Raw genomic sequence first — 20,035 nt, 5'->3', positions numbered from 1 at the left:
GCTGGCCACACTTTCTACAGGGGCAACTTCTGCTGTTGCCCCCGGGTAGACACCCTGTCCCTCAGCTCCCACATCTTCCCTTTGCCTTGAAGCAGACACTTTTGGTTTGCCATCCGCCGGCTCGGGCTTCTCCTTAGACTCCTGTAATACCTGCTAAATATCCTTATGCACCTATAATCAGGTTTGAAACTTTAAGTCAATCAAATCTATTAAATGAAAAAGCCAGAGTGCTGGTTTTTCACCTTGTCGCTGGTGTGATACAAAGATTAAAGCTGGGTTGCCAAAGCTACAAAAGATGTGTCACGGAGGCTGTGACTGTGGCGAACACAGCCCTGGGCTCCGCCAGCCCCGCTCCCCAGCACTTACGGAACGGCTGAATTTCCTCTTGATTCGGTGAAGCCTTGGGAAGGGAAAAGCTGTCATTTGCTACAGAAATCGCAGGGTTTGGTGGGAGCTTTGACAGCAAAGCTTTTTGTGTGTCCCCGGTCAGCGGTGTGTTGCAGAAGTTTCCAGGAAGCATCAGGAAGGGATGTTTACTGTCACAACCGCTAAAGCTACATGTTCATAGCAAAAACATGTACTTACAGGCATTACTAGTTGTGGCATTGCTCACTGGAAATGTGCCCCTTTATGCTTTTATCCTGGGCTTTGTGCTTTTTCTGTCATGTGTAAGATTTTCACCATGTAATTTGGATTCGTGAATTTCAGCATATGGGCTCTCTGATTTATTTATGTTGTTGATGGTGGTGTGTGATTGCTTAACTTCTTCATCTTACTTTTTTTATTCTTTCACTTCATGCCTGGAATTCTGACAAAATTTTAAATAGTGAATAATGAATTAAGCAAGATGTTTGGCTGTACCAAATGTTGCAGTGTCTTTTGGGGCTCAGAAATAGTGCACACATGCTGAACTCAGGCTTTGGTTAGGAACTCGTGTGGGTGGCACAACATACCTACCTGAAGTGCAAAGGCCAGGGACTTAAATAGTGGTGAAACTCATGCTTTCCAGAGCTAGAGAGAGCTGTAGCTATCTGTACCACTACCTGTCTTCTGCTAGAGGCAATGAGCTTCTTGGGCTTATTTAATGTTTTATAATTCACAGGTTTTTGTCCCATAAGAGATAATAGACCATCTTGATCCAGTAATAATATATGATTCACTAGATACAGGTTGAAATACTCTAGGTTGCCTCTTGTGAACATCACAAATGCACACAGTAACTTCAGCCTAACAAAGGGACTTTTAATTTAAAATGCAAGTATCAGATATGAAAACTAAGAAAATATATGATAAAACCACAAACTAGGAATCAGTTTTGCTCACGTCTCCTTAAACTGGCAGGAGTTTTTCAGTCAGCTTCCCTGCGAAGAGGTTCAGAGCCCAGATAAACTGCTTTGTGTTCTCATTCCAGCAGCACATCTGGATCCCTCCCAGCTGTGGCAAGGACAACATCTCTGACTTGGGAAATTCAGCAGCAGCCACTGTATTTTTCCTCTAAACTCCATCAAACATGCTGTCAGTTTATTTCCAGGTAGCTTATATATCACCCGCTGATTTTGAAGCGCACTGGTTGCAGCGTGACGTGTCTGTCCCAAAGCGCAGGGGCGTTACACTGTGCTCCACCTCTGTCCAGGGTTTACCTGGGCTTCAGTTGTGTGTGCTTTTTTCATTTGTCTCCTCTCCTGATCCTGTGTGTGTGTTGTGGGTGCATGGGATGGACTTCAGCCCTGTGGTTTCACTTGTGATTAATTGCTGCTTTGATTTGTGGTATTTCGTTGTGGCATTAAGACATCACCATTATTCCTAACAGATGAAATAAATGTTAGTTCTGTGTTCACATACTGCAGGTGGTTGCAGATTCTTCTGGTACAGAAGGTTCACAAAATGTTCTGCGCAATGACGTGATTTAGGATGTGGCAGAACTGTGGAAAAGCCTTACTGCAGGATGTTTTGAGAGCACTCCTGCGGTTCCTCTCAGCAATGGGGACTCCTGCTTGCTGTCCTGTCTCTGCAGCAGCGAGGACACCAGGTGGAGATGGACCAGGGACCAGCACTGCGGGATGGACTGTCGTGGTTGGGACAGACAAACGACATAGACCAAGTTCATCCAGGATGAAAGTAGTAGGTGCCATTTATTGCCGCAAGTGCATTTTTATACAGTTTTACTAATTCATGTGTCTCTTCACTGTTGGTTACAAGTTACAGCAGTAACATCTCATTGGCTAATTTTGCTATCATGTTACTCTTCTACTCCCTTCTCTCTCATGGGTACATCCTTAACATCTCCGGATACTCCTTTACTCCCATCTTTCTCACAGGTAGGCCTTCATATCCTCAAGGCTAATTTCTGTTCCCATGCCCTCTGTCAGGGAATCCACGGACCCACAATGGACCCAGAACCAGCACTATGGGGTGGACCTGGGACCAGTGCTGCGGGATGGACCAGGGACCAGCGCTGCAGGATGGACCAGGGACCAGTGCTGTGGGGTGGACCAGGGACCAGCACTGCGGGATGGACCCAGAACCAGCACTGCGGGATGGACCAGGGACCAGCACTGCGGGATGGACCCAGAACCAGCACTGCGGAATGGACCAGGGACCAGCGCTGCGGGATGGACCAGGGACCAGCGCTGCGGGATGGACCAGGGACCAGCGCTGCGGAATGGACCAGGGACCAGCACTGCGGGATGGACCAGGGACCAGCGCTGCGGGATGGACCAGGGACCAGCACTGCGGGATGGACCAGGGACCAGCACTGCGGGATTGACCTGCGAGGCAGGAGCTGAATCTCTAATTTAACCACAGTCTTTCTGTCACCGCAGTTCCCCAGCTGGAAATAAGGAAGAATGTTCTGCTAAATGGGGTGTGAGTTAGGAGAGGGAAATCAATGAGTGATTGTGAAGGAGCCTGATGTGGTGGCAACGATGGCCGGGTGCTCAGTGAGACAGGGTGCTCAGTGAGACAGGGTGCTCAGTGACACAGGGTGCTGAGTGAGACAGGGTGCTCAGTGAGACAGGGTGCTCAGTGACACAGGGTGCTGAGTGAGGCAGGGTGCTCAGTGAGACAGGGTGCTCAGTGAGGCAGGGTGCTGAGTGAGGCAGGGTGCTCAGTGAGACAGGGTGCTCAGTGACACAGGGTGCTGAGTGAGGCAGGGTGCTCAGTGAGACAGGGTGCTGACGTGGAGCTGAACGGGCGGCCGGAGACGTGCTCTAGCAGTAGGTCGGTCACGTACTCGAACAGGAGAACTCCTGCGCTGTGACGCTGTTTCTGCACTGCTGGGTTAGCTGTCTGTGTGTGCAGAAGGGATCACCCCGAGGAAGATCCGTAGCTGCCTTTATGTTCCATCTAGTACTGAGCACACTGGCATATCATTAGCAGCCCTCCTTCACTACAGCGTCCTGGTGATTAAAACCTCTTTAATTACTCAAGGCCTCTTGAGAGACTTTTTCTAGAAATTTAGCAATGAACATGAGGAAATGTGTTACCTAGGCAGCTGAAAGATTTTTGGGTTTTGTTTCTAATCAATCTAAGCAGTTAGAGACTAGTCACAAAGTGGAAATAATCTTTTGTCATATGTGATGCTTTTAGGATTTCAAATTACTGACTAATTATCACTAATTGAGATGCGAACAGAGCAGCTGGATGCTTGTTTTTGTGCTTGGACACTCCAAAAGATGCGAGTGATGTGTATTTTTCCTGCCTTATTTTTCATGTCTATTTTGTTTCTGTAATCCGACAATCAACAACTCTAACAAATACTGATCCTGGGACTGGGGGAAAGCCCAGAGTCGTACTTTGTGATGTCTGTTAGTGAGCATGGAAATTCTTGCAGTGCTGTGTTTCATTTTTAACATATTATTGGAGTTTTGTTTTTCAGACCGACACCTAATTAATTTCAGGTATGAGTAAAACCTTGATGAGTGAACATAATTTTTTTTAAGTGCAAACATTATCTTCTCATGAATTGGCCTTCGTGGTAACCCAAAAGACGTTTGGAAATACTATGCATGCTCACATATGATGAAGATGGCATGCGGAGGAGCAAAGGAGATGATGTGAATGATTCAAAGGGGCTAGTATGTAGCTACATCAAGATTTACACTTGTATCTGACAGTTTGCTAGGAGTGTGTTGTAGAGAAGCAAATGTTATAAAAACTGGTGCTAAATAGCCAGGCCAGGAGGCTTCTAAGCCCCTTTAGTTCTTTCACAAGATATAACGAATGAAAAACACTAACTGCTATCATTCAGTGTCCCTAACCATAGTAAGAACATTATAAAAAACTACATTTGTTTTAACTTTCTTGCATTTTATTACAAGACACACATTGAGACAGATTTGTAGTACACTCCTACCAGTACCTGGGACTGCTGAGCAGCAAAGCCGCTACCTGATTCATTTGCTGGACTGGGAGACCTGAAAAGTTTTAGCCATAAACAGGACGGGGCTGAAGAGTTCTGAATGTTAGTTACAAATTCCTTGCTCATACTTTGCTACTTGCAACAGGTCCATTCAGCACTCACAGTTTGTGATCTGCAGGTCCCGCAGAGGCTCCGTTGTGCGATGCTCCCGTGTCACACGCTGTCCCCAGCACCCAGGCCCTTACACGGGGCATTCGAGAGGTTGTTAGAAAGCCAACTACCAGCTGTAGCAGGTGAGAGCAATCAAACGCAAACATGGAGTACCTACCAGGCAGAAAGAACACGTGAAGGCGCTGCCCAAGTGACACTGCACAGGCACTGGCACAACACAACCCAACCGCTTGCTTCTCTGGGGGAGGTTTTTTGATCAACTGAGAGCATCCTAAAGAACAAAACAGTTACAGAGCTGTAAAAGCTTCTGTATCTTCTCTGACATGAGAGTCCGTCAGCTTTCTGGGGATGTTGATGTAAATGCAGCAGCCAAACCACTTGCTGGGTTTAGGAAGTAAGTCAGCCTCAGTAAAGCATTTCCTGAGTACCATCCTTTGACGTGTTTTGAAATCTCACTCTTAATGTCGCGGGTCTGACAAAAATCGCTGATGTTCCTGTACTTGATCAGCTGGCCAGGAAGGATAAAAAGATGCCAGAGACAAGCGGTTTGAAGGTACTCGGAGGTAGTCATTAGAGCAGGTTGTTGTTGGAGGGATGTGAATATATACATAGGAAAAAAATGTGTATGAACAGCACACTACTAGTAGCTCACGATGAAGATGCTGTAAAGTGGCAGTTTGAAAGGGCATGTCTGCTTGCTGCTGAGCTAAAAGCACAGGTTTATCAGCAAGGCGCTAAGGACCGAGTCTGGTGATGCTGCGCTGCAGAGCGTCGCTGCCTGTGCTGGTACCTGTGCCGGTACCTGTGCCGGTACCTGTGCCGGTACCTGTGCTGGTACCTGTGCCGGTACCTGTGCTGGTACCTGTGCCGGTACCTGCCCCTGGCCGAGGCAGCGTTACACACAGTATCTGCCTTGTTCTCCTGTAGGTGTGTGCTGTTAATATCCTCTTGGATGTGTAGCAGATATCTGGTTGTGCTGGTCCCCTTCCCTGTGCAGACGGGGGCAGAGCCGTGTCCGGGGGTTCCAGGGCAGGACGTCCCCGCTCTCCTGCAGCACCACCTGAGTGAGGGGCAGACACCGCGCTCCCCACGGCAGCCTGGAAATAACACCTCTGAGAACATCAACAAGGTTTCCTAACATGCATATGAAGGGAATTAGTTTGATAGACAAACACTTGCAACCCTTTATAATTAAATTCTAGAATTTGCTATTCTTCCTCCTTTGTATTTTAGTTGCACTCAAGAACTATTACATACAGTACAAAACGCTTACTACATTTTTATGCTTCATCTCTTCAGTTATTTTTCTCTTTGCAGATTTTAAATTAAGGGAGGCTCAAATTAAAACTATGGGGTTTGAGTTTGTTTTTCCTTCACTATTTGTTTTTTAGGGGCCTAACCCATTCCTAAATGTGCAGTAAAACTTTATCTCTTTCCAAGGAGCAGGTCTCCTTATTAAAAATAGTAATAGTTTGCACTTGCTTGACCGCTTTAATATTAACTTTGCAGGACTTTATAGGTCCCAGTTAATTAAGTTTTGCAGAACTGCTGTTAGAGCACGGGCAAGGACAGGTGGATTGATAAGGGACTGGAAGCAGCGTTTCCCTGAGTTCATAGCGGGACAAAATCAGCTCGGTGATGGTTCGTTTGCCCCTTTATGGAGGTTTGTGTGCTATGAAACTCTCCTGTCCAGTGCTCCATTTTTCTAGCACATGTGAGGGGCGTTGCTGGGCACATTGTCCTGGTGATCGTTGTCTTTGGGAGGCGTTTCCCCTCCCTCCCCTTCACTGCTGCCTTCGACTTCCTCACTTCAGCTCCACGTTTCTTCTATCCATCCAGTGCTATAAATATCCTTACTGCCAAACTGCTCTTTTTTTTTTTCCTGAAATCACATCTAGATCCTTTTTCTTGGCATTATCAATGTTATCTATATCCAGTATCCTCCTTGCCAAATTTCTGTGCTATATTTGCTTACAAGGAATAATTAAAGCCACAGCTCATTATGTCCTGTCTATTTACGGTGCAAGGAAGTCACACATAAAAAAACGTGGAGTATATTGTGTGCGTATATACAGCCACATGTATGCATTTACACACAAGACGTGTAAAAATAATATGTGCTGAATTCTGAGTCCTTAGAATAATTCGTAATTTCTCTACATTTCTCCGCGCTATTAATTTAACTGAAGGAAGATGTGGGGAAGGTGAGAGTAGAATTTCTTCCTCAGAATTCTTCTTTAAATTGTATCTCAGCAATGTGAAAAGCAAATCACTGGTACCAATCAGAAAAGTGCCAAAAAAACCCAAGTTTGCTTCTAGTTTATGAAATGTGCTTCAGTAGAACAATCATTTTAGGACCAATTACTGTGATCTTCATCTATTCTTGACCTATTAATAAAATGTAAAAACATAATGCTGTCTGGGGATGTGTTTGAGACACTGTGTCATTTTCACTGAAAATTAAAAGCACTAAAAGCATATAAATGTTTTAGGTCAGTGAATTGAGGTCAATTTGTGTGTTATATGGGATGTATATCTGTATCTTTTCTAAGGTGTCAGTAGAGAAAGGGTCATGTTCACTGCGTGATCAAAATGAAGCACAATCACCATCTCCATTCTCATTGTGAGGTTTATATTTCATACTTGATTTAAGCTATAGTTTGCTTAAAAACTAAATGAAAAATCTTCTGCGTTGTCACTTACAAAAACTCTCTTCCAGGTGTCCTCCATTAGACATCATGTGCATCAATTTAATTGCCAAATTTGGAATAGGTTTGAAGATAAATTTTGTCAGCCATCAACAGCTATAGATTTGCATGAGGACAAGAACATACCCTGGGATTTCCAAGGTAATTCAATATTGGATTCAATTTCAATAGCATTAATCAATTCTACCTTATTAAAAATCAAGTCTAAAAACCAAAATGGTGATTTGTAGCAATTCCTGAAACAAGCTCACCTTCCAAGTTCACTCTGAAATTTGATAATTATTTATAGGAAATATGTTTTTAATGCTTTAAAATTTCCGAATGCGGAGGCAGTTTCCGAGCTCGTTCTCTGCGAGGCGTCGGGACACGGACGCCGTTTGGTTCCCGTGCTCGGTTCTGCACACACTGGGGTGGTCGCGGTGGTTCCAGTGAGTTTGGCTGCGTGTGTTACACGTTCTGCTTTTGTTTTCAAACAACAGGCCTTCTGAAGCCAAATCCTGCTGAAACCAATAATATTGCTGAAGCTACTGAATGAAGAGGAGAAGTGAACTGTGTAGGCAGCAGATTTAACTGCTACTGAAAGGCTGGCAAATACACAATAGAAGTCTGTTTATACGGTAAGTAAAACATCAAGATAATCTTAAACAGCAATGAAATAACTGACCTTTTGTTAAAAAGTTATATTAGGTCTGTTCAGATCCATAAATGAAGTTTAGATCCAGAAGAACTGGATGCACAATTGCTAAAGATTAAATTTGAATAAATATCCCTACACTTAAATGTCTGCATTTTGATTAACCACATTTGTCATAAGTATGAGCTGGAAGTTCCAGTCTGCTGGTTGTCAAATGGCCAGGGCCAGTCTCAGATATAAACCAGGATGGAAAAGGAATCTTGGGGTATTTCAAGTTGCAGTCTTTGATTCATATTGGATCTAAAACTGGATGGATTTATGGTTTTTAATTAAATGAAAATAATTTCAGTCCTACCCTATGACTGAGTTTTAAGCTTATTTTGGGAGAGAACAATCATCCTTTCTGTCTTCATGACAGTGTTTACTTTAATGGGACTCTGCTTCTGCCTACAAGGCATAGTTGTGAGACAGATTTCTGTGGTGTTTTTGGTGAAGATTATTCATAATGCATGTGTGCAAGAACTGCTAAGCATTTAAATAACTAAATTAATAATAAAACCACTCTTTCACCCCCACAGGACATACCAAAAAATCCCAAGTACTGTTTTGCATGAATCTTTTTTGATTAAACAAGGGCAGATAGTCCTGTGATTAATTCACAATGAAAAAATCAGCTGGCTAAATATCTTAATGCAGAGATTTATGAAGACAGCTACTTTCTAAACATGGCTTCCTCACATTTGCTAAGCTACCTGCTTCCTCTTTCTTTCTCTCTCCCTCTCCTCTCCTCTCCTCTCCTCTCCTCTCCTCTCCTCTCCTCTCCTCTCCTCTCCTCTCCTCTCCTCTCCTCTCCTCTCCTCTCCTCTCCTCTCCTCTCCTCTCCTCTCCTCTCCTCTCCTCTCCTCTCCTCTCCTCTCCTCTCCTCTCCTCTCCTCTCCTCTCCTCTCCTCTCCTCTCCTCTCCTCTCCTCTCCTCTCCTCTCCTCTCCTCTCCTCTCCTCTCCTCTCCTCTCCTCTATCCCCTCCCTCCTTCCCCCTTCCCTTCCCTTCCCTTCCCTTCCCTTCCCTTCCCTTCCCTTCCCTTCCCTTCCCTTCCCTTCCCTTCCCTTCCCTTCCCTTCCCTTCCCTTCCCTTCCCTTCCCTTCCCTTCCCTTCCCTTCCCTTCCCTTCCCTTCCTTCTTTTCCTTTCTTTCATTTTTTTAACTGTTATGAGCGCTCCAGCCACAGCAGTGACAAAACAGACATCCGGCCACTAGCAGCTCTCCATTAGAGTCACATCTGGTGGGTTTGACTGACACTCAGTGGAACTGATTACCCACAGACTAACATGCCAGAAATGTAACAGGAGAAGACACTGCTGCCTGATACCAATCAATCACTCACTCCCGGCAACTACAAATGCACATTCACAGTGGAATGAGTTTGACCCACACTCTTATCAGAATAATAGTGAGAAACTCCTGCCAGACTTTTAGATGGGAAAAATACAGTACAAGCCAAATGCCAGAAAGCAAATTCACAGATGGGAATACATGTTGTTAAATGGCACCATGGCATATGACCGCAGGAATCAGACAGTTCTCCATATTGTAGAAGATGTGTTCAATATGGTGATTGCCAGTACTTGAAATACGGAGATGAGATATGTAAAATAATATAGCAAAATTCTGATGCAGTATTTTGACAGCTCAGTGCTTTAAAGATCACCTTTTCCATCAATGCAAGAGATAAAATAATCTAATGCTTAGAGCAAAAAAGCAGGGGTCTTAGAAAGTGAGAGCTGCTTTTTGATCTAGATTAAGTGAGGCAGTTAAGCATGTGCCAGGGTCTTCTGCTGACATTCTCATTGACTCAGAATATGTTTAAGTCCCATTACGTGGAACATGCTTATGTGCTTTGAATCAGTGTCTTTAGCCTTGTGATTTCAGTACTTCAGCTCTCAAACTATCTGAATACAGCGCAGGTCAGATTCCACCCTGCTAGCCAGGCGTACTCAGGGGAATAGAAGAATAACTTTTCTGCTCCCGCAACTTGAGGTTTTGCAGTTTCTTTGCATTTCATGTGTTTGTGAGTCCTGGACATCATGGTGTGATGTTGGGACAATCTGAGTTTGTTGTGTGGAGCTGGGAGAACAAAGACCGTTTTCCAAGATGCAACAGTAAATATAAAATCATCCTCTCTCTGCAGTTCATGTGGTGTCTTCCCCATCCCCTCTAGAGCAGGCCCTGACAGGACAGTCTAAAATCTAACAGACATTTGAACAGCATTTGTCAAAGAAAATCGTTCCCTTGACCACCCTCTGGATTCCACAAACCCAACCTTTAGACTTAAATTCTTTGAATCTCCACTGCTCTCGTCTAATTTTCTTTAGATTTTTGTGTACCAGAAAGGAAGATTTTCTAGCTTGTAGTTTTTGCGAGAGCCATATACCCCAGCTGTGTTTTGCCAGATCCATTGTACAGTTACTCTTGCAAACTTTTTTATTACAGCCTGTTAAAGCCATTGCAGAAAATAAATGCTACAGTGCAGCCACCAGCGCTGTCTGTTATCTGCTAGACTGGTGCAAATTGGGACCAGCTCAAAGCAGGGGGGGTTGAATGGGAGTAACAACTGAGAACAGAACAGGCTTTTACATTGGAAAGAATCAGTCTATCTAGAAAAGAAAATACCCATTACATATAATTATTTCCTGAAACAAATATTGATTTGGTATCTAAGTGTAGAGCTTGCATAGTATGTCACAAGAAATGACTGTGCAATAATCTTTTTTAAAGAAGATAGCTTTCTGAAAGCAAGCCATATGCATAATGCCCCCTAATAAGAAATGAATCTGATTGAAAATAACTGTGCAGATAATCTCATTCCATTTTTAAAAGCACTAAGCTCTGGGTGGTTGGCACAATTGCATTAATAATTTATAGCCACTGGGAATTGTTGGTTTCTGCCTTTTTTGGGAGTATGAATCACGAATGATTGCTCATTTTAACAATATTGAAAAAGATTGGAGAAGTAAAGCTGAAGGGAGGAAATGCGCTGACAGAATGTGCAGTGATTGTGTTGGCCAGCCCGGCTACTGGAGCTGGCGATCGAGGATGGTTTTTCTACTCAACTAGTGAGAATCCTTATGTGAGGAAAACATCATCTCTGGAAAGAGTTTCCAATGCCTGCTCTTGTCTGAGAATGCCGAAAACTCCCCATTTATGTTTTAATGTGTTATTAAATAAATTCCAAAATGTGCAACTAGGCTTTGTTTGGTTTGTTGCAATGTCACAAAGCTTTAATGCTTAAGCTGTCGCTGCTGTTCCTGACAGAGCAAAGTAGGACAATCAAAAATGATGCATGAAAGGAGCTCTCTGGGCTTGACTTCACCAGTTTTAGATGCAATGGTATATATTTGTTTATTGAACATGTTTATGTGGGGATCGAATGCAGCATGTTTTGCAGAAGGATCAGACCTCTAATATAAGATCAATTACTTTTCTTAACATTTGAGACATATATGCTCAATGCACTTCTCCCATTTTGCAAGTGTATATATTTCCCGTATTGTATCATTATATATACCGTTCAGCTGTTTTCTTTAATGCTAAAATGCAAATGACATATTGGAAAACTCATCTTTCCATCCATACAGAAACAGAACAAAGATATATTTGAGAGGAACAGTTGGTGGCTTGTGAGCTATAATAACAAATTCAATCAATGTTCTTAAACCTTTACAAACATATACCATTGTCAGCGCAAGAATCAATTTGAATTAGTCAGAGGTTTCACACATCTCCATTTGTTCAACGGAACTATTAGTAGCACTCACTGTGCCTCTTCCAAAGTACAGTTTTTGAAAGTCTGACTCTGTGTCCATTGACTAATGATGATACTGTGTATAAGCAAGAAGTTCTGTTTAATATATTTAGTTCAAATTTCTATGGAAAAAAAACAGAATATTTGCTTCTGAATTCTGGTGCAGTAGGAATGCTCTTGGGAAAGAATAAAACTTAGAAGAACCCCTCACAAATGGTTTACGATTCTCCTCCAGCCTGTTTCCCCTCACGGTATCCGGGATGAGTGGATGTGACCGGCTGATCCTTGGGATGTTTTTTCCCCAGCATTACCAAACAACTGGGAAGGTCCCAACCTTAGCTCTGTTTCCTGTTAACACAGTGTTGACGTTGAGAGGTCCAGCTGAAGGCCCCAGCCCCCTCAGCCCCGTTCCTCCCAGTCCCACCAGCTCGCGGAGCTCGGGGTGTCCTCTCCAACGGGGATGCCCAGGCTGGCGCAGGCTGAGGCAGCTCTGTCCTTGGGAACGTGCGCCTTCAAGTCATACCAGCACACAGTTAAGCCTCCTAGTGAATCTCCCCATCTCGGCAGGAGACAGCACAGAAGCCACTTCCATTGTTGCCTTGTTTCCCTGCACAGGACAAGCAGTGGAGCAGTGCTGGGCCCTGATGGGGCTCCTTGGCTCAAGGACAGTTCGGCCCGTGCATCTCACAGGTAACCAGCTTAACCCAGGAACCTGCCCATCCTGGGAACCTGCCGAACCTGAGAACCTGCCCATCCTGCGAACCTGCCGAACCTGAGAACCTGCTCATCATGAGAACCTGCCCAACCTGAGAACCTGCCCATCCTGAGAACCTGCCAAACCTGAGAACCTGCTCATCCTGAGAACCTACCCAACCTGAGAACCTGCCCAACCTGAAAACCTGCCCATCATGAGAACCTGACCATTCTGAGAACCTGCCCATCCTGAGAACCTGCCCATCCTGAGAACCTGCCGAACCTGAGAACCTGCCCAACCAGGGAACCTGCACAACCTGGGAACCTGCACAACCTGAGAACCTGTGCTCATGTTTCTCTCCTCGTTTCTAAGCTCAGAATGTGCTCTCCTCACACCTCGCCTTTCAGGGCATGCTGGGGTACACTTGTGATTTTCGCAACAGAAATGTCACTTATGTTACTTAAAAGCTCCAGCAAATCAAGAGGGTGGCACAATCTCCATGACTTCAGGGTTACAAAATCCTGATGGGCTCTTTCAGCCAGGCTCCCTCCAGCTGCTCTAAGTGCTTCTGAAGATAAATGCTGCAATTTTCAAAGGGGCTTAAGGGAGTAGGTGCCTGATCTCCTCGGATTCCTTAGAAAATCCCATTTTTAAAGCTTTTGTAGCATTAAAATGTAATCTGTTCTTCCCCCCACTTTTTTTTTTTTTTTACAGAAAAAGCAAAAGACTTTGTTTACTGAAAATAAACTTCAAAAGCACATAGTGTTTCAAGGTTTTTTTTCTTGTTCTTAATAGCTATGCATTTTACAGTTCTTTATGAAGTGTAACTATTGATTTGAAGAAGCATGCATGGAGGCGCTCAGCGAGGAGATTGAAAAGATAATCCTATTACACTCAATCTGATTGCACGAGTTACTGTCATTTTATTTTTTCTGAGGGAAGGTGTAAGGCTTTTATATGCATGTGTGTATATCGGAGTGGAAAGCAACGTGCAGTAATTAGATAAAGTCAGCAATAATAAGAAACTGGAGCTTCCCATTAATCACTTCTTGAGCTATTTTTGGTGTGATTATTTGTAAGGAAATTAGGAAGATCCGAACCATTAAAGCTTAGCAAAATACAGACCTACGCCCTATAAAGAATAAATAACAAAAGGTAAATATGAAGTATATCCTCCTAAGCAAAATGCTATGCAGAACTGTCATCTTTTAGCCTTACTCCATAGTCCCTGGGGTCAGGGAATCCTTGCTAGCAGCAATGGCTATTCCTGCCCCTTGCTCATTTTTCCAAGCGTGTCTCATTCACTTCACTGTCATATGTTTATTTTACTAGTCATTTTTAAAACAAAAGCCAAAAATCACTGCAACAAACCCCAGAGGTACCTGTGGAAAATGAGCGAGCAGGCTTATAATTACTGATGTTGAATGCTACCTCATTTTCAGATTAGTTCTGTTGAATAAATCTCACCGTGAAGGGATAAGATACTACTTAGTGTTCTGAAGTCAGAATCTGATTTGTAATGATGGGTTAGAGAGTATTAACCATTTGTAGGGTTTTTTTTTCTGAGGAAAAAGGACCGTACAGCATTAAAGGTAAGTACCACCATATACTTATGAAAATTCTGCAACAATTCTTCAGCTGTTCTCTTTGTTTTCCTCTAGTTATCCAGTGATTTAATTCAGCCCCAGAAGAGCACAATGGCTTTTGCTGCCAGGTTCGATGCAATGTAAGTTATTTCAAGACAAATGTCAAATTTTCCTGTGGAGCAAGATATTGAACAGCCGAGGCAAATGACAAGAGTTTGTCCAGAATGTAATCTGAGTACAACATTTGTAAACTGTAGTGTATTTTGTATTGCATTTTAATTTGTTTCGGTGTAATTTTCATTTATTTGCCCAGGGTACGTATTTCAGAAAGCACCAAATTACTTAGCATCATTAGTGATGTGTATTTTATTATCCAGAAGTGAAAACCTGAAAGACAAGAACAATTAAAGAACAGCAAAACATGTTTGTTTTAAGTGATAGACAAGGAGAGTGATGATTCATAATAGGAACTGTAAGTGTTCCAAATGAAGTGGGAACAATTGATTATGCTACCGTGCTTTTGAAACAAGAAGATGTAAGGAGTGTAAGCAAGTGTCCAATTCTTCTTGATTCTGGCTCAGAATAATTTCTCTGCTTTACACTGAAAAAGGGATCATATATCCCACACAGGGTTCACAAGCCTTTACTGTAGGTGTTTTCATTATTGCTTTTACATTATAGGCAGGCAATTATATTGAGTATAAAACCTTTTTTTACACTTCACTGATTGCGTATTTAGTAACAGGTCATGAATAAATTAATCACCTCTTTGGAGAATAGTCATTAAAACTTGTCTTTTTTAGTCTTTTCAAAGGCTTTCCAAGTTTGTGTAAGCCCTGAGTAGAGCTCACAGCCCGGGCCCTGCTCAGCCTGCGATCGTCTGTGTGTGCTCAGCAAACACAGTAGGCTCCATACCCGCCTCAACCGCTGCCACAACCAGTAGGAAGCCTTTAAAGCCATTATTCCATCGACCCATCCTCTTACTTTCAAAAAACCAAGAACTTTAGATGAGTCTTGACCACCAAGTTGTACCAGACCATGGTGATGGTCTGTGATAGCATCTGTGCTCCCTCTGCTCGTCTTTATTCATCTTTTTTGAACAAACTTCTTCTTTTTGCTTCCACAATCTCTTGCAGTCATGAGATCCAATTTAATCATGTGTTGTTTGAAGAATGACTCGATTTGTTGTCGAATATTCTTTCAATGGATGCATCCTAGTTCTCGTAGTGCATGAAACAGAGAACTCTTGCTTTTCCCAGTGTTAAAGGAGACATTAGATCTGACGTTTGAGGAGCTGCTTAAAGCGCTGTGATCTCTCTTCTGTGCAAACAGGCTTCAGGAGTTGAAGGAAAGCCCCGCAGTCTGGATCTCCAAGCCCCTGCCTTGTCCAACGCAACTTTGCAAGGTACCAGCTGAAGCTCATCAAAACTTTTCATAAAAAAGCGTGTTACAAAACGGTATCCAGATGAGATTATTTAGCATTACAAGTCCTTATGCAGCTTTTAGGAGAATCACTTACTTGCTAAATAGAGTGCAACAGCTCCTTGGGAGCCATTCCAGTCTATCAGGTAAATCTGTAATTAGTATCCAGTTGATCTGAAGCATGGTGCCGTCATTATGTTGATATAGACATACACATTAGAAAACATCACTGCCTGGGCACAGCAGGCAGCTCACAGACTCTAATAACTCAGCCATTTTAGTTTTTAAAGCCTAGTAATTTTTGTTTCAGAGTTAAAATATAAAATCATAATTGCAACAACATTTTTAATTTCCAGTTAAGCATAAAACAGATGAGACATTTCTAATTTTCTCTATGCTTTCCATGGTTTGAAAGTAGTCTGTTAGATTTTTTTTAAAAAGACCTGAGAGGCTTTTTGTTTGTTCTTTGTTTTTTAAGCAATTAGGTTATGTGGTAACATTAAACTGGTAACAACAGCAATATATATATTTATATCTATATATACATACATATAGTGTTCTTGTAAAAATAAATCTAAAAGAAAAAGTTTAGACTTAAGGTAGCTAAGTGGAATAGATTTAGTGTAGCTAAGTGGAATAGACTTAGTGTAGGTAAGTGGAATCCCACTGCATTTTGTTTGAATTTTAAAATTTAGTTCTCAAAATGTTAGAGATTTGTGCCCTTTTGTGGTAAATGGAGGTTCCATATTTTGGCGTAAAGGTTTAAAACAAGTAACCGTGAGGAAGTAAACAAGTAATAAAACAAGTAATAGGAGGAAATACAATGATGTGTCAACTTGTATCTACTATACTTCCATCATATTCAATAAAATTTAGGATAATTACACCGTGGTGGATTTGGCACAATAAATATAATGCAGGCATAGGAATGTGTGAGGCTCCTGGGGGCAGGAGGAGATGCACAAATGGGTTCGGAAAACCTCCCCACCTGATTACCAATGATATTGCGTTTGCAAGTCTTTCCATCTTCCTTTGGATAGTCGCTTAAGCCTTTATTATTAACTAAGAATTACTTTTTCGTGCATTGACTAGAGATTTGGGATATGAAAAGCAAAGCTCGGAGGTCTGATGATGTGTTGCCTGATGCTTAGAAAATGGATACTGTCTGCAGACTCAAACACAGGAAAATGGGTCTCTTTTGTCATTTTTTCCATGGCCTCAATATACCACAGCCAGTGTAAGCATAAAACAGATTTCTTAATGGGCCAACATCAATAATAAACTATTCTCATTCGCCTGTCATGTTTGAAAGGAACAATGTGAACAAAGAACATGGAGCATTTCACACTGCTGCGTTTTCGAACAGAGCTACAAAAGCTGTGAACCACTACATGCATACAAGGTTGATTGATTTTGCTTTAAAATCACATGTAACAGGAAAATTTGTCTTAAAAATAAGCCAAATCAGACATGCTAGTATACCTGGCATAAGTAAAATCCCAAATGAAAGTGCTTATTGAACAAGACATCCGGAGCAGTCTTGTGAGTGATGTGACAGACCGGAGCTGAGGAAAACCCGACACAGAACTTTTTCAGTTTATTTGTAGGGTGGAGAAGAATATAGGCAAGAGAATAACTCTTAATTCCAATTATGAAACATTTCGAAACAAATGGAAACAAGTTTGGGTGAACCAAGCTCAGGCTGACCTACACATGATCTTTTCAGTAAAAAAGTAGATTTCAAACTGAAGTATTCACCCAGCTCTGAAGTCAAGGGCATCTTCTCTAGTCAGCCCCCAGATTTTTCACCAGTCCCTTGTCCTTTCCCACGGGTATTAATAAAAAATTAAAAATAAAAAGTAAAAAAAGCCAAACTTGTCTAAGGGCAGAGGTTTTTCTCCATGCAGTGTGTGAACATCAGCTGGCGTAGTTGGAACTGCTTGGAACCATGGGCTTTACCTTTATAAAACCACAATGTGATTGGGATTCTTTTAAAGCTGTTGGTCTTGGCACTGAATGGGATCAGTGACCATAAAATCTTGGAGAAACAGAACTCTCATTCCAGCATGATGAAGTGCCTTAACGACTAAATCGTTTGGATTAATTTATCACCCACAGTCTTTCCATATTTATGAGGACCAGCAAGAGATCTAGGTGTAATATAAGGAATCTGTTAATCAGAAAGCAAATTGGGTCATCTTAAAATCTTTCCAAGATAGAAAGCAATTTTGAAAGAATGTGAATCTCTTTTAGCTAACTTTTCACATCACTGTTTTTGCGTTTCTCTGTGCCTGACTGTTGGGAATTTCAAGGGGACTGGTCAATTTTCTGTTGAAGGGGAAACTAATGCCATGAAGTCAGTGCATTTTCTTAGTTTAAACTCTCTCAGTTTTAGTGTTCACAAGCAGAAATACTTCAAAATAACCTGCAGTCGATCTTGTTTTTAAATACCCCAGCCTAGACATCAGCAGTACTTTTCTAGAAGGCACTTGCTATAGTCACATAGAGAGTCATCCTTGCCTATTGCAAGGGCATCCCAAAATTATCAACAGATCTTTTCAAAGTTAAGCTACAGCTTTTTTGGCTGCTCATTAAGCCTTTTCTCCATGCTGTGGATTGACCTGGATCAAGAAGCACGGCCCAGCTCAGGAGTACGAATCAGCCAGAGGATGTAGGATGGACTTCACACTTGCTTTGTTTCACCCTTAGGACAGATGATCATTCCTGTTAATGTTCCACAAGATACCGAGTTATTTGGGTTGAAGGGTTGTGTTTTGATTATATAAATGGTTGGTACTGTGATTGCACCTACGAAAGCCCCAGCGACTGGGTGAAATAGGCCCTGGAGTAAGTGGGTCACCTTGCCCTCATACCCGTGTCTTGTGGAACAGGACAGATCTGTTCTGTCAGGAGGACTTCGACATGCTGTTGCAGGGCACTGCTTTTGCTTTATTTTTTCTCCATCAGTCTTATTATTTTCTGGAAAGAAGATTGGGGTGAGCTGGTCTCAGTCTCTTGGGGAAGCAGAGGAGAGGGGCTGGATTAGATCAAGAGGATCTCAGCAAAGTGCTCAGCACAGACTGGCCATGTAGAAGGAGCGGAGGTGAATCCCGGGAGAGGAACAGATACCATGGGGGTAATTAGCAGGGACTCTCAGGCTCTTGGGATTTGTTGGTGAATATATTCTGGAGAACAGAACATTGAACAATCAGTGGTTGAAGCTGAAGGCTTTGCAAAACAGCGGATTAAGTGATCCGGGCTATGCTCCTGTGATTATTTGGCGTGTTAGCTTCTGAAGGTACAGACAAGTCCGTGTTACAAAGGCTCCTGACAATTTGCAAGTGTGAAAAGCTACTTAACAGGTTAATGAGAGAGGTTAGGTTTTCATTTCCCAAAGCTAAATATGGGAGTATAGTTCTGAACAGGGACTTCTGTTAGTTTTATTTATTTCAGAGAAGATCTTTTGAGGCAGTTTGAACTTATCAGTTGCATTTGATGTTTATTGAATAATCATTCTCTCATAAAATATTCTACAGAATTATTACCAAAATATCTCTTCAAGTTTGTGTTCTGTGGATTTAATTCAAGATTATAGCTTCCAGTAGAATTACAACAGGGATATATTTGTCCCCCTGTGACCAGCATTCCTGTCTCATTCTTGGCCTTACACTTTTCTGTACAGGAGCCATGAATCTATGATTAAATGTTATTTATTAGACCCTCTCTTTTGACAGCTGTTTTGGAGAAGAACTATGTGAACAGACTGGTAAAGGAATTTTCAACCTTTACTTTCACTTGATCAGACTTGAAATCATCACTACATTTCATTTAGTCTTTTTCTCATTTCTTTAAAATCCATCTGTACTCAAAGAACAGTTTATAAACTGCATACAAACTAGGGATGTCCTCTCGGAGTTACGTTTGGTGGGGCTCACAAGCGCCTTTGTACGTGTGGTGCAGAATTGGTATAGAATGCCTGCCATGGGAATGGGTGTAAAGTCAGAGCTTTGGAGGCTACTCAGAGGAGAGGGACAAAGTATACTGAGAGAAAAGAATGACAAATCCAAAGAAAGAAATCTCTTTACCCTTTGGAAAAACAATCACAATTCTGTGCTGAATTGCCAATTGTTTGCACATAATAAACGCTCTTTAAAAGTATCATACAAAGTAAGACAGCTGAAAGTACATTCTTTTTGCCTTGATATGAGACACCAACTGTTAAAGTCTTAATGTCCTTTAAATATTGTAGCATGTGGGGGGGGGGGGGAAAGTCAGAACAAGCTAAAAAAAAAAGTGTTCCTCAAAACAAATTAACATTTTCAAATGCCTCAGCTGAGTGGTTCCTATAGAGGCACGGATGCTCACAAGATGTTGGCCCTAATTTTGTCTCTAGCTGTTTCTGTGACTGCCTGAGCTGTTCAGCAACAAGATCCTGGAGATCTGTGAAATATTTAGAAACTAGGAAGGTGTTATAGAGCCACACGCGCTGCTGGGGCTGTGTCTGAGGAGGGAGAACTTGCTCTCCACAGGGACAGGAGATCTAAGGCACCGTGAGGAGCGGGGATGCAGTGGCCAAGCACCAGGTGTTGGAGAACGGCACAGAAAGTGCCTCTGTACACTGGAGTTTTTATGGAGTTAAGGCCTGGTTTCTTCCCACACC

General features: G+C 42.4%; 1 long non-coding RNA gene across 4 annotated transcripts in view; it reads left to right on the top strand.

Moving 5' to 3' along the window:
• LOC110362183 (uncharacterized) overlaps positions 1–14,005 on the top strand; it is a 69,802-nt gene extending 55,797 nt beyond the window's left edge. For 2 of the 4 annotated variants that reach the window (XR_010466270.1, XR_010466267.1), the window contains 6 exons: positions 1,412–1,531; positions 1,848–2,121; positions 2,370–4,653; positions 7,251–7,380; positions 7,719–7,856; positions 12,289–14,003. This is a non-coding gene — a long non-coding RNA (uncharacterized LOC110362183). Of the gene's footprint in view, positions 1–1,411; positions 1,532–1,847; positions 2,122–2,369; positions 4,654–7,250; positions 7,381–7,718; positions 7,857–12,288 lie in introns of all 4 variants that reach the window. The other 2 variants (XR_010466268.1, XR_010466269.1) reach the window with 2 other exon arrangements.
• The last annotated feature ends 6,030 nt before the right edge of the window (positions 14,006–20,035 follow it).

Source organism: Columba livia, chromosome 15 (assembly GCF_036013475.1).
Source record: "Columba livia isolate bColLiv1 breed racing homer chromosome 15, bColLiv1.pat.W.v2, whole genome shotgun sequence".
NCBI classification, from domain to species: Eukaryota; Metazoa; Chordata; class Aves; order Columbiformes; family Columbidae; genus Columba; species Columba livia.
The sequence above is the reverse complement of the archived record's forward strand: the minus strand, read 5'-3'. Positions and strand labels throughout refer to the sequence as shown.